The sequence below is a fragment of the Convolutriloba macropyga genome, chromosome 9 (assembly GCF_964194025.1).
Source record: "Convolutriloba macropyga chromosome 9, txConMacr16.3, whole genome shotgun sequence".
Taxonomy (NCBI): Eukaryota; Metazoa; Xenacoelomorpha; order Acoela; family Convolutidae; genus Convolutriloba; species Convolutriloba macropyga.
Window position 1 is genome coordinate 27,733,638 of NC_134476.1, and position 15,305 is coordinate 27,748,942.

Here is a 15,305-nt window from a genome sequence, read left to right on the forward strand (position 1 = left end):
AATATTGATATCATAATCTTTAGGTACGACGCATTACCAGTTTAGTGAAAATGTAGTATCTGCAAAGTAGCGAATTAAACAAAAATATAATTATGCTACTCATTTTGCTTCTGAATGCAATTTTCAATTTTACGCTCAGCTCCAACAAAGTAAAAAGTCCAATAAAACTGTATAAAAAAGTCCAATAGCACCAATAAAAAAATAATTTTTTTAGTCAACAGCATTAGCCGCAAAAAACTCATGAAATCAAATTATTATTATGCTTAGGAGACCGTTTAAATATGACATTATGAGATGGGAAACAAAAACAGATAGTTACAGGCAGAATCACAAAATCCGCTATATTACATATAATAATGTAAGTTAGATAAGTTAGATAGACATGGACCCTGACCCCTACCAGACTAAGTTTAAAACAGATTTCAGGACGAAAAGACAAAAAACTTTGTCAAAATTGTTCGCGCAAAATATATCTTTGAGGACCAATGGGATAATCCTTCATGCAATTCAAAAACAAAGCCAAACCGGTAGCAACAAGTATTTTGCAGAACACCAAAGTTTATAATGTTGAAAAATTTTTACCAGTACTCTGTGGATCTTTGCGAAAAAATTTTTAGTGGAAAATTGATTGATTCGATCAACAGCACCAGAAACCAGTATCCACTCAAAAAAATTTAGCTTGTGAACCAACTGCGAGAAAATTAAGAGAAAACAGTGAACCCGTAATTCTTTTAGCTTCTCTTTAAAAAGTTGTCTCTAAAACTGGAAAATCTGTGTGGACACCATTTTCTTGGTTCAATCTCTAAATAGTGTAACAGAGCTGAAAGCTTTCCACGCTCTCCAAATACTTTTTTTTCATTTTTCTACTCTAAGTTATTAAGTAAACTGACAAATGTGTAAACAGACCTACAGATCAAAACCAATCCAAATTATTCCAAACAGACAATTGAAAATAATTAACTTGGCAAGCAGTCTAATTGAACTTTAGGAGCAGGGCAGATAGAAAAAATATTTTATGTATTTTGGAGACCAAAATATCAAAAACGGAAGATGAATATTGGACAAACGTCTGAAGGAAGTGGCAACCCGGAGGTTTGTGGCAGAGGAATTCGGCTCTGAATCAGTCTAAAGACATTCTGTTTTTTTAGGATGACCAGTACTCTGATCATGTCACTATTTTCACTGGCCAGTCTGATTTTTGGGTAACATTTACTTCATGAAAAATAATATGTTCAGCTAAACTCCCGCCAACAGGGTTTGATTTATATGTGATTCGAACTTCCGCGTGTGTATTTGTGACATTTCATTTGCGTAGCAAGTCGTAATTACTGAGCTAAATGGGCATCGTAGTAACTGCCTACAAACCAGCTTAAGTATAAATAGTGTGTATACTACAATAATAATTACCAGTTATAAGCTAGAAAAGTATGACTTTATTCTGCTCAGACTTAATTTTGGAGTGTGAGTAAATTTCAGACTATACAGGATAAATTTAGCCTGGGAAACTCTATGACCTCAATAAAATCATAACGAAGAAATACTGCTCATAAAAAAACTTAAAATGTTTTGGAGATACAATGTTCCAGACTGAATTAAGTTTTTACTTTTGAATTGTTCTGGTTCAGCGCTGAAAAACTCTCAGAGTCAAGTCCGGGAAGGAACCAACAAATTTAATTCACGAACATTCTGATGGGAGGTTAAATTGAAAATAGCCTTCTTTTGAGTTTACAAAAAATGTTTATTCTCTGAGGTCTCTTCATGTTGCAAAAATTTGGACAAATAGTGCTACAAAAGATGATATGTCCCTATTTTTCATGGAAAATTTTTTTCGAAAAATCAGCCGAAATATTGACTGGAAAAACCACACCAAACAAATTAGCTGCCTTTTATATTTTAACAGTAAAACTATTAACACTATTCTATCCATAACAAATTAACATGGCTTAGATAGAATCTCTGATGATACCACTAATTTTATTCTGAGTCAAATAAACTGGTCGCCCAAAAGTAATGAAAGAAAAACACTTTAGCATACAGTTCCCCCCCCCATAAGTGGGAGCGGAACAAAGATAGTTGCATGGACAGCAGAAAGGGACCTCAACAAAGTATTTTGTAGATCTTCAAAAAATTTTCAAGATATTAAAAAAAATTGTGGTGCAAAAAACTCCCCTCGCTCCCGTCGGTTGATCAAAGGGGTAGCTGTGAAATATTTATACTACTATTAATTGACTTTACTATTCTGAAAAAAAAATGAAAAAAACTGAAATAAAATAATGTTCTTCGGGTATTTTCTGAGTTTCCTTCCTCTACAACTACTGCAGTGAGGGCCAAATTTAGCTCTATGAAGATGAGAATTGTAAGGAATGTTTCAAAATTGACATGAATGACGTTATTAAAATCTCATTTTTCAGTTGACTTTCTTTTAGTTTGTCTCTATGGCGTGAAAAAACCGAGATACTGTCAATTGTACAACTTAATACTCATGTCAGGGGCCACTTTGATTTTCTGTGGCTTCACTCTACAGAGATCTGTCAAGATTAACTTCTGTTTTCGACTCGGGTATGGAGCTGGTAAACATCGCTTTATATAGCCGCTTGTTTCATCTACGAAAGTACGTACAAAATGATTAAAAAGGGCTTTTCGCTAGATGTTTGATTATCGTTGTTTCCCAATTGTTCATAGACAGATGAATCACGGAAACAATGCAGCTGCTGAATGAAAAGCTCGACCCATGAAGACTTTAGCTCGACCTTAACCAGGAACCTCGACCCTGTAATTTTAGTCAATGTTGCCGCCCCCACAATACTTCTGAAGTATTTTCATAAGTCGAGGTAGAGACCTTTCGATCGAAATGTATCCACGATACCAATTTTTTTTCAAGCGTCTTGATGAGATCTTTTCTCCACTCCAAGCGCAATGACTGTTTGTTTTAAGAGTTTTTCGAGCAATGTTGATTTTGTTTTCATGGCCAGCTCTATGGCTGCCAAATTACTATAGACTCCATCTGTGTCTTTGATATGGTTGCCAAGAAAGGTTTATGGTGGTCAACCCGGGGATAAAGTATTTTTCGGTCATTCCCTAGCCCCAATCATAATACAAAGACATGCCCACTAAGCTGGCGGGCTCTAATCGGAAAGTCTCAATTTTTGTTACAAAAACATACATGATTAACAATATAGTTACTTGAAATTCATATTGAATTTGATTCGATTCACGTTTTTATGAGTGGAATAATTTGGTCGATTTTGACCTAATACATAAATCACAATTATGTCTCAGGTTTATGTGATTAATGTCCTGCCAGGTGATAAGCGATATAATAAAACTCTGACCGCTTTAAGAAAAATGTATTAATTTTTATTGTAAACTTATTAAAAGTTAATTGTTTCCCTAAAATATGGCATGAATATCAGATTTGACACGGTGGCGTGGACCATATTCGTGAATGAAATGAAATGATAATAAGGCTGTGTGACTATTTTAGTTAAGGTCCTTAATTGAAAACTGGACATGAAAAGATAGTGCCTGACCAAAATTCTTAGTGGATATAGTGACTCCTATAGTCCAGAAGCTACCAAAGAAGCTTCCGAACAAAAACTACCAAAGGTTCGAAGAAACTTTAGGAATGTTCAGTTTCAAAGGTACTAAAGCTTTGGAATACTCGATATCATCAGTACCACCCGTTCCGCTTTATAGGTAGGATATGTTCGATATGTTCTATTTTGGAAACTAAGAATGCTTTGGTTTGCTAGGAATGTGAGCTAGGAATGTATCAAAAACTATTGGCAATAAATTTCCTTCACGATGTCCTTTCAACATTGGGGGCTCTGGCCCATAGCTCGTTAACCAGATGGCGTAGCCTGTGCCATTGTAGTGTGAAATAACGAATACATTCAAGAAGAATCTGGTCAAAATAACTTGAGTTGATTTTACAAAAAAAAAATTTTCGGCGAAATTTTTACGTTACCATGAATATTACTTGAACATTACGTGAGAAATATCCGATTTAACGAAAAAATGTACTCGAGTTTATCACTATTTTCCACGACCATGTTCAAAACTCCACACTATTGGTCACTTTTTTCCGCGCCGTCACTGTTGCACACGCCCAGGTTGACCAACTTAGACAAAAATTTGAAAACATACTAAGACTTATACGGTGCCGTAGAAAACCTACAAAACTTTGTACGGCGCCGCTTATGGCTGTAACAAGTTTTCTACGGCAACGTTGAAAAATGATGTAAATACCAATATCTTTAGTTTGACTTCTTAAAAGCGATATGAAATGAAACGCTTATTTCAAAGACGTCAATTTTATTCACTTTTTTGGTACTGGCTTTCGCTTTTCTCACCACTGAAAAAATACAAATCTTAGTACGGTGCCGTTTAAGGCCGTATTATGTTTCGTAAGATTTCAAAAGTATTGCTTTCAAACGTGAAATTGTTCCAAAATTACACAAGATGAAAAAAATTTTCGGAACAGTTTGATATTACAAAACGTATTGCTCTCCTGATAAGGCCGGGCCAGGTTTTAGAAATCTTCTAAGGTTTTGATTTTTGAATACTTATTTCTCTAAGTCTTTCCAGCTGTCTGAAAAAATAACTTCCATTAGATTCAAGAATTAGGAGACCACGCGAGTTCTGACAATCTAAAGTCGACTTTTAATATAACATTTACCTCATACATTTCACTTTTTTCAAAATTCTGGTACTGGGAATAAGTCTTCAAAACTCTTCAAAAAATTGACCTCACAAAGAACAGAACTGTTTAAAAGGAATGAATGGTTGGATATTTTTGGCTACCGTGACTGGTTTAAAATAAATTTTATTGCCATTGAATAGTTAATTTTGTTTCAAAACCTTGAACTAATGTTTCTACTAAATGATTGGTTTTTCAATGTTACCCACTCTAGCTGCGCATCAATACCCAATTCTGACATCTAATTGATGTAATATTGTCAAAGTATATAATTTTTCCGTTGACGGAAGGCGTATGATTGCTTTTCAAACTAAAAAGAAAACAAAAATTGAAGTAATTGGAGACGCCAAAGGTATTTTTTCTTTTTTCTTTGTTTTCATGTTTGCTTTATTAGCTGTACTGACTCCTCTAATAAATAGCCTCTTTTTTGCAAATATATCTCTAAGTTGAGTTTATTTTGGCCCTAGGACATTTGGAACCGGTTAGCTATCACCTGTAGACGTGTCTAAGTTCAAAAAAGACCTTAATTTAGGTTCTATACTTCATATTTTACTGATTTCATATATCTGGTTTTGTTGTTTTGTTTGGTTCAGAGAGCTGTTTAAGTGCGGTTTTTTTACCGTACTATATCAGTACTCCTCTAGTTATGTTATTAACTCCGCCACTGCCATTCTCAAGCCCGGAATGAAAAAGGAGGAGGGAAAAAACCACAAAAATTATCCTGGAGAACTCCCAAGTACACGGTTGTTAATTTGACTAGAGAGTTTTCCGACAGCTGCCTGGCAATTAGACTGCTAACGACATCTTAATAAACTTGGTACGGCCTTAGTACGGCACCTTATTGATCTTGATACAGCCCTAATACGTTAACTTAGAAAACTTATTACTGCCGTATTACGGACCGTAGTCAACTTTACAAGTTCTTAGTACGGTTTTCATTCATAACTTATACGGTGCCGTACTGCGGCCGTACCAAGTTTTCCAAGTATGGGTGACCTGGGCGGCTGCTAACTGCGATAGTTAACAACATGCCAATTGGACAAAAATAGAAAGAAAACTTATTTGTTGATTATTGTCAGAACAGTCCCAAATCTATTACGTTTTTTCCCCCTCGCTTAGTTGGCAAAAAAATTTTACAACATGCAGGCGCAGGTGGTAATTTTTATAGAAACCTGTTATATAGCGATGCAATTTACATGAAGGGGCATAAAAAACAACTGGAGGCCCAACCAGAATGGATCCAGAGTCCCTCGCAATGTTAGTTGTGGTTTAAGAAGACAATTACAGCTTTGTAATTTTCCATATACCTAATCACAAAGCCTTAAGAGCAATAAGCTTATAGCTTAATTGAAAACTCAAAACAGTGGAAATAGGTTACATTTATCCATGAATAAAAGTGAAAGAAATATATGCTTTTCATTCACATATTTCCTCAATTAGAGAAACCGTTTTTCACAGTGAGGTAGCAACGTAATGAATATTTCCTGCAAAAATATTAACATTCAACCAGTATTGCCCACTAAAGCCCCCTCCCCAAAGCTTAGCTGTGATGTAACTTATACCTTCCCATCATGGTAATCATGGTCGACATACCATAATGAGGTCTTAAAAAATCGTGTGGGGGAGGGAGGGAGGGTGGGGGCTTTATAGAAAAAAAAGCCCAGTCATCTTATCTGGAATAAGAAGCTATAAATCCGCATCTTTTCCGTTTGTGCCCCCCTGCTTAGTGGGTGCATATTATTTGCACCCCCCCCCCCCCCCGATCAACGTGCCATGATTTTACATAATGACACACTATGTAATGGCACGTGCTCTGTAACTGGGGGTTGCATAACGTGTACTGGGAGTGGGCACAAACGGAAATGATCCAGAAATCTTCTCCAAACTACAAACTGCCAATTTCCCCACCCGGGTCGAATGTCCTCCCTAAAATCCTCCAATTTTGATGCAAGAGGGGGGGGGGGTACTTTGTCTATTGGGGGTAAATTGATGTAAGAGTGTGGGGGTAATTTTTTCAGAGGGGGTAAAATGATGTAAGAGTTGGGCTGCAATGGGAGGACTTTTGAGGAATTACCACCCCCCCCCCCCTGACTGAAGTTGCCGTGTAAGAGTGGGCTGCAATGGGAGGACTTTTCAGGAATTACCCCCCTGACTGAAATTGCCATGTAAGAGTGGGCTGCAATGGGCTGCAATGGGAGGACTTTTCAGGAATTACCCCCCTGACTGAAGTTGCCATGTAAGAGTGGGCTGCAATGGGAGGACTTTTCAGGAATTACCCCCCTGACTGAAATTGCCATGTAAGAGTGGGCTGCAATGGGCTGCAATGGGAGGACTTTTCAGGAATTACCCCTCTCCTCCTGATTGAAATTCAGGGGGGGGGGGTAAAATTATGTAAGAGTTGGGCTGGCAAGGGGGGTAAAATGGTGTAAGGGTGAGGGGGTAATTTTTTCAGAGGGGGTAAAATGATGTAAGAGTTGGGCTGCAATGGGAGGACTTTTGAGGAATTACCACCCCCCCTGACTGAAGTTGCCGTGTAAGAGTGGGCTGCAATGGGAGGACTTTTCAGGAATTACCCCCCTGACTGAAATTGCCATGTAAGAGTGGGCTGCAATGGGCTGCAATGGGAGGACTTTTGAGGAATTACCACCCCCCCTGACTGAAGTTGCCGTGTAAGAGTGGGCTGCAATGGGAGGACTTTTCAGGAATTACCCCCCTGACTGAAATTGCCATGTAAGAGTGGGCTGCAATGGGCTGCAATGGGAGGACTTTTCAGGAATTACCCCCTGACTGAAGTTGCCATTTAAGAGTGGGCTGCAATGGGAGGACTTTTCAGGAATTACCCCCCTGACTGAAATTGCCATGTAAGAGTGGGCTGCAATGGGCTGCAATGGGAGGACTTTTCAGGAATTACCCCTCTCCTCCTGATTGAAATTCAGGGGGGGGGGGTAAAATTATGTAAGAGTTGGGCTGGCAAGGGGGGTAAAATGGTTTAAGGGTGAGGGGGTAAATTGTCCTGAGAGGGTAAAATGATGTAAGAGTTGGGCTGCCAAGGGGGGTAAAATGTTGTAAGAGTGAGGGGGTAATTTGTTCAGAGGGGATAAAATGATGTAATAGTTGGGCTGCCAAGCGGGATAAAATGGTGTAAGAGTGAGGGGCTAATCTGAACAGAGGGGGGTAAAATGAGCTAAGAGTTGAGCTGCCAATGGTGGTAAAATGGTGTAAGAGTGAGGGGGTAATTCGTCCAGAGGTGGTAAAATGAGGTAAGAGTTGGGCTGCCAAGGGGGGTAGAATGTTGTAAGAGTGAGGGGGTAATTTGTCCAGAGGGGGTAACATGAGCTAAGATTTGAGCTGCCAAGTGGGTTAAAATGGTGTAAGAGTGAGGGGATAATTTGTTCAGAGGGGGTAAAATGATGTAAGAGTCGGGCTGCCAAGGGGGGTAAAATGGTGTAAGAGTAAGGGGGTAATTTGTCCAGAGGGGTTAAAATGAGCTAAGAGTTGAGCTGCCAATGGTGGTAAAATGGTGTAAGAGTGAGGGGGTAATTCGTCCAGAGGTGGTAAAATGAGGTAAGGGTTGGGCTGCCAAGGGGGGTAGAATGTTGTAAGAGTGAGGGGGTAATTTGTCCAGAGGGGGTAACATGAGCTAAGATTTGAGCTGCCAAGTGGGTTAAAATGGTGCAAGAGTAAGGGGGTAATTTGTTCAGAGGGGGTTTAATGATGTAAGAGTTGGGCTGCCAAGGGGGGTAAAATGGTGTAAGAGTGAGGGGCTAATTTGTCCAGAGAGGGTAAAATGATGTAAGAGTTGGGCTGCCAAGGGGGGTGAAATGTTGTAAGAGTGAGGGGGTAATATGTTCAGAGGGGGTAAATTGATGTAATAGTTGGGCTGCCAATGGGGATAATTTGGTTTAAGAGTGAGGGGGTAATTTGTTCAGAGGGGGTAAAATGATGTAAGAGTTGGGCTGCCAAGGGGGGTAAAATGGTGTAAGAGTGAGGGGGTAATTTGTTCGGAGGGGGTAAAACGATGTAAGAGTGAGGGGGTAATTTAATGCGATTGGGCAATTCTAACAAGTATTATTCATATGTATAGACCGTCAAGAGTTGGACAAGCTTTGATGGTCTGGAGGGTAAAGCGACGCAGCTGAGGGTACAGAGGTTGTGGGTTCAAGACTGGCAGTCTTCAGGTATGGGGGCTAAAACAATGTAAGATTGAGGGGGTAAAATGATGTAAGAGTTGGGCTGCCAGTGGGGGAGGGGTAAATTGATGTAAGAGTTGGGCTGCCAAGGGGGGGGGGGTAAAATGATGTAAGAGTAGGGTTGCAATGAGAGCATTTTTTAGAAAAATGCAACTCAAAACTCGTACATCTTTTTAGGCTGCATTGGGCTTCCAAGGGGGGTAAAATGGTGCAAGAGTGAGGGGGTAAAAGACAAATTAACCCCCCACTCTTACAGCTTTCTTGGTCTGCCAAGGGGGGTAAAATGGTGTAAGAGTGAGGGGGTAATATGTTCAGAGGGGGTAAATTGATGTAATAGTTGGGCTGCCAATGGGGATAATTTGGTTTAAGAGTGAGGGGGTAATTTGTTCAGAGGGGGTAAAATGATGTAAGAGTTGGGCTGCCAAGGGGGGTAAAATGGTGTAAGAGTGAGGGGGTAATTTGTTCGGAGGGGGTAAAACGATGTAAGAGTGAGGGGGTAATTTAATGCGATTGGGCAATTCTAACAAGTATTATTCATATGTATAGACCGTCAAGAGTTGGACAAGCTTTGATGGTCTGGAGGGTAAAGCGACGCAGCTGAGGGTACAGAGGTTGTGGGTTCAAGACTGGCAGTCTTCAGGTATGGGGGCTAAAACAATGTAAGATTGAGGGGGTAAAATGATGTAAGAGTTGGGCTGCCAGTGGGGGAGGGGTAAATTGATGTAAGAGTTGGGCTGCCAAGGGGGGGGGGGGTAAAATGATGTAAGAGTAGGGTTGCAATGAGAGCATTTTTTAGAAAAATGCAACTCAAAACTCGTACATCTTTTTAGGCTGCATTGGGCTTCCAAGGGGGGTAAAATGGTGCAAGAGTGAGGGGGTAAAAGACAAATTAACCCCCCACTCTTACAGCTTTCTTGGTCTGCCAAGGGGGGTAAAATGGTGTAAGAGTGAGGGGGTAAAAGACAAATTACCCCCGAACTCTTACATCGTTTTTCCCCCCTTGGCAGACCAAAAAAGATGTAAGAGTTTGGGGTTAATTTGTCTTTTATCCGCTCACTCTTACACCATTTTACCACCCTTGGAAGCCCAATGAAGCCCAAAAAGACGTAAGAGTTTTGAGCTGCATTTTCTTAAAAAATTCTCCCATTGCAGCCCCACTCTTACATCATTTTGGGCGGAAAAATTCAACCCGGGCAATTTTTCCAAGGATCTTTTCCATTTGTGCCCCCCCCCCAGTACGTTATGCTCCCCCCAGTTACAGAGCACGTGTCATTACATAGTAAATCTTTATGTAAAAATATTGCACGTGCATCTGGGGGTTGCAAATAATATGCACCCACTAAGCTGGGGGGGGGGGGGCACAATCGGAAAAGATCCTTTTCCAATGGTGTAGCACTGGAAAACAGGTCTTCACTATATGCGCCCTCCAGTTTAGTGCGTTCAGGTTAATTAACTCGAACCGCCCGTATTTTTATATAATGATTTGATGTATACTTAGACGTGATCTGTAACTGGGGGATCAAGTCCGTAATGTGCTGGGCACAGACGGAAAAGATCTGAAAAATTAGCACTGCACAATTTTGCTGCCCAGCTTTCTTATCAGAAGTATATTTTTTAATTTTTCAAAAAACTTGCAGCAGTGTTTTCCAAGTCGATATGGGTTTTTCATCCCTTCCAGTGCATATTTTGGATCTAATCTGTTTTGCCCCTCCCCCCCCCCCCAGTGCTATTTTTTTACACAGTAACGTGCTATATAAGAACATATAAATTGTAACTGGGGGCGTAAAAAACACTGGGGGGGGGGGGGCATAATAGATCCCATATTTTTTGTACGGAGAAACACCCTGTACAAATAAACAATTTTATTGTCTCAATGGTTGTCTCAATTATTGTCTAATTTTTTATGGTCTCAATTTTTTGTTTATTCCTGACCGACAGCTGGATGAAGTGAGCAAAACAGGTATTGGCTCAGCCGAATTGGGGTGCAGACCGACGCCGTTGTCGAGCTCTAACCACCCCCCCCCCGCTTGTGGGCATATAACTTTTTTGCGCTCAGGAGCACTGCTATTTTTTTATAGTTATGCGTTATACTACCAAACATAATTTTTAAGTGGCGAGGTGGGGGCAAAAAGACACCGGGGGACAAAATAGAATAAAACCAGGTACTGGAGGATAACGGAAGACATCCATAATTGTCGGCCGCTATTTTTTTTTTGCCCCCAGTCTTTTTTATGGTCAAATAACAATTTATGTGTAACTATATGGCACGTAATCTAGTAAGAAATAGCACGTGTGCCTCAGGTGTGGAAACGTTATATGCTTACTATGCTGGGGGGGGGGGACTTAACTCATTTTCAGTTCCCCCACCCTCCAGCTTAATGGGCGCATACTATTTGTACCCCCCAGACGCACGTGCCATATTTTTACATAATGATTTACTATATAATGGCACGTGCTCTGTATCTGGGGGCACAAAACGTACTGGGGGGCACAAATGGAAAAGATCCGATTTTCCATATAATAGTTTACATATAGTGGATAGTTCCGGAACTATCTGTTATATATAACCTAATATATCTAATATCAGTAAAGTTTTTTTCCCATTACAGCACCCTCCCCCCACGATATTATAGCCCCATTGTGGCCAGTTGTAAATTAACTACGGGTTAAATGGAAACTGTGATCTATTCTGTTTTTCTATTTTACCCCCTCCTCCCCGTTTGTACGCCCCAGTTTCAAATTATATGTTGTAATATAGCACGTTACTATGTGAGAAAATAGCACATGTGCCTGGGGCCGGAAAAGATCTAAGCCCACAAAGCTGGATGGGGGGGGGCAGAATAGATCCGCAAACTGATCCTACCACATCTATGTAAGCCATTACCAACGCGGCCCTTTCCCAATATAGACCCCCACAACTATGGAGTCCCAGCGGTCCATATTATCATGGAAGATCTGATATGGAAAAAAAGCTATCAACGCCATTAAAATTCATCTGTTTGTTCAATCAGGCTGATCATTTGGTCCTTGTGCGAGATGACCTTTTCCGCAACTTCTCACGAGAAGTCGTTCCTTCCGATATAAAAAGTCAACGCATGTCATGAGAAGTCAGTAATCAAATCAGCATTGACAGTTTTCACACAATGATGCAAGACAAGGCGGGTTTCTTCGATGATAAATTTGGGTTAAATTGGTTGAAAATTAGTTTTGTGTCATTCATAAAACCTCCTAAGTTATAAAAAGTCGGAAAACCAATTAAATGTAAGTAGCTTTACCTTTCTAATTAAGAGTGATTCTAATAATAACTGATCAGACTGTTATAAAATGTCTATTTTAGCATCACAAACAGAATGGATTTGGTTTCATCAGTATCGAAGAGTATTGTGTGTTGGGGATTGTGTATGTTGTCAATGGGTGTGTATGTAGTGCTAAGTGCTCCAATACTCTCTCAGACGGCACTGAATGCAGCAGTAGCTTCTGCTGCAGTGAGCAACACTACTTACAACAACACTGCAGATGGATATGTTCTCTTGGACTACCATGATGTCAATGCCCCCAATGCTGAACTTTTCTGGCCCATCTAAGTGACTCAGCTGGCATGAACTATCCTTTGTGACATCGACTGACAACCGACCCATGTTTTTTAACTAACCATGCGTTTTAATTAAACAGTTTTAGTTTTCAGCGCTTTATTTTCAAAATGCAGCACTCATCTTGGCAGTTGATACATGATGGACATAGCGTATAGTACTTTTTTGAAACGAGAACCATATGAACGCCCACTTTGCAACAAACAAGCAATCAAACAATCATCGGTTGAAGGACATTTCGACCGCAAACCTAGAACCTAGTACACATCTAAACAATAAAAGTACGGTTATAGATCGACAAAACGGTGCATTTGTTACCACCAGGTTGACGACGACAACTCATTAAAAAAACGTAACGAGAACGAGAGCAATCGGCAATAATCAGGACATTGAACAGCAGAACCCGACTAACACACTTGGAGACTGTATATTGCTGACCCACTCAATCATATCCAATGCAGGGTTATTTTTATCCAAGTTAAGGTAAAACAGGAATGAAAGTTAGGCTTGCTGAAAACGTCAGATTCCAACAGTTTCTATGAAGCTAAGGAACAAATTCTTAAAAATTATTATTTAATATAATAATAGTTATAATAACCAGAACATATAAATAAACAAATTAGCTATTTGTATTTTTTCGGCGAGAACGAATTGGGGTACACGGGTTAAAAACATCCCTTCCATGCATCAGTTGCTTCAAATTTTCAATCCTAATTTGCCATTGTTAAATTGCAAACCATAACCCATTCTTTTCTCTTAGTTTTTTTTCAGTTCTTTTCTTTAGTCATTTTCTGTTACTTACATAATTCAAGAATGATCATATGTCTCACTTGTTTTTATTTTCACTCTCTTTTCAACTAACTGTGAGTAATAAATTTCTTCAAATAAAAATTTGAACTGGATTTTTTCCCAATTCAATTGATTTCAAAACTCATTTGATTGTCTTCTAAACTATTTAAACGGTTGCGGAAAGAAACCCCCACGGAAAAACCCACTTCGTTTTAGATAGGAAATAAACCCCCACGGAAATAAACGCCCACTTACTATTAAAGAGCTGCGCATTTAGCGCGTTTGGCCATGCCTCGCGGACCATGGACATGCCTCAGCGGCCCGTGGGACTTGATATGAAACTATCACAACCGAACAAATTATGACGACCAAAATTCAATTTTAAAATGGGTTTTTTTCCGTGGGGGTTTATTTCCGTGGGGGTTATTTTCCGTGGGGGTTTATTTCCTATCCAAATTTAGGTGGGGTTTTTTTCCGTGGGGGTTTATTCCCTAGACCCCTATTTTAAAAGAAAGTGTGAAACATTATTATAACCAAAGATGCGTCGTGAAAATCAGAATCGCAGGGTCTCTAAAGCTCAAAAAAAGCAATGAATAAAAAAAATACCAAAAAAAGTTTTTCCAACTACAAATTTTTTGCTCAACATTGGACCTTCATTATTGCTCCTATTTGAGTTAATTATCCTCAGTTTTGTACTACAAATTTTTTGCTCAACATTGGAACTTCATTATTGCTCCTATTTGAGTTAATTATCCTCAGTTTTGTACGTTTAAGTGTTAGAAACCATTTTAACATTCCGTTGAACTTACTGGGGCAGTTTTGCTCAAAAATTGTTTTTTCATATCAAGAGAAAGACTGGCATACAGACGGCTGATTCTGTCATCATACACTCGTTGAGCTGTTCTTTTGTTAATAGTTCAGCGTTTGTTTAACGATTTCTTCTGAATTGTTTGGCTTCATTGGGTTTTTCAGAGCTTGAACTTCATAAACAGTTTGTACATAAGTTTGCACGTAAGTATTTTTCACGTTGTCTTTCAAGCACTAAACTGATAGTAAACTATACTAGTCTGATACTGATGCTAAACTATACTGATACTGATACTAGTCTTCTAAACTATTCTAAGTTTCTGATTGTAGTTAATTGCGAATCGCCAAGCAATTCCATCATTCAAATATATTAAGTGATTTACACAATTTTGTACACGCAACTTTTTGCAAAAATTTGGGCGTGAACTCCTGTGGCGAATCCGGGCAAACTAAATCCAATTATCTAAACGCTTTTTGCATAGCATATCATAATTTTAGGGGAGCTGTCAGGATTGAAAAATTGGATGCCTCAATTCAGTAATTTGCGATGAAGAAAGGAGGCGTTTACTCTAAGTTGATTGTTCCTATGTGTTTGTTGTTTCACAGAAGGGCTTATGAACTGGGATAGGAAAAAAATTTGCTGCTATATTTGTAGATGGTCTGTATAGCAATGCTTTTAAAGGCGTTTGCTGATGAGAATTCGAAGCTTTTGACCCTGGTCGTTGAGGTTTTAATTGCAATATTTATGAAATGAGTGAATGCAACAAGGAGTTAACACGTGCTATTTATATCAGGTTTGTCACCAACTTTTCATATTGTTGTGTGATATGTTGACCATTGATCTTCTGGAGAAGTAAATTATCAGAGTAAAAGCTTGTTATAATCGGATGTCATAAGAATTCAAGGAAGTTATAAATTAAAGGTGATCACCATGAATGTAAAAGTGCGGTAATTTGGGGTAATAAATAGGGACTGAATTATGTGTTAATTGCCACAGTTGTCAACCACTATTTCTAATTTAACTATTCGATTACAAGATTTGTCTCTCCGTTCCCATTAGCCGACAGGTTATGGGCTCATAGATTTTCTATGTTAAGTAATCAACTCCCCTCGTAACTAGAAAAACCTTGTTGCTGCGCTTCTTTGCTACATGAGAGGGTCGCTGAAATCACTGAATGATGAAGACAGAGAAAACAAGAAGAGACAAGCCTTGTAGTCGAGGAGTGGCCA

At 39.3% G+C, this 15,305-nt stretch overlaps 1 protein-coding gene and 1 long non-coding RNA gene across 3 annotated transcripts in view; both read left to right on the forward strand.

Annotated features, from left to right (window-relative positions):
• Window positions 1–15,305, forward strand: part of LOC142345707 (uncharacterized) — a 577,332-nt gene that overhangs the window by 66,488 nt on the left and 495,539 nt on the right. Inside the window, exon 1 of one of the 2 annotated variants that reach the window (XM_075397962.1) lies at window positions 3,370–3,376. The exons of the other annotated variant lie outside the window; for it this stretch is intronic. The gene's annotated coding sequence lies outside the window, so the exon portion shown is untranslated. Of the gene's footprint in view, window positions 1–3,369; window positions 3,377–15,305 lie in introns of those variants that run through there. 2 annotated transcript variants of the gene reach the window in all.
• LOC142345298 (uncharacterized) lies at window positions 11,871–12,573 on the forward strand. The gene is made up of 2 exons (XR_012759304.1): window positions 11,871–12,150; window positions 12,227–12,573. It is a non-coding gene; the product is annotated as an uncharacterized LOC142345298 (long non-coding RNA).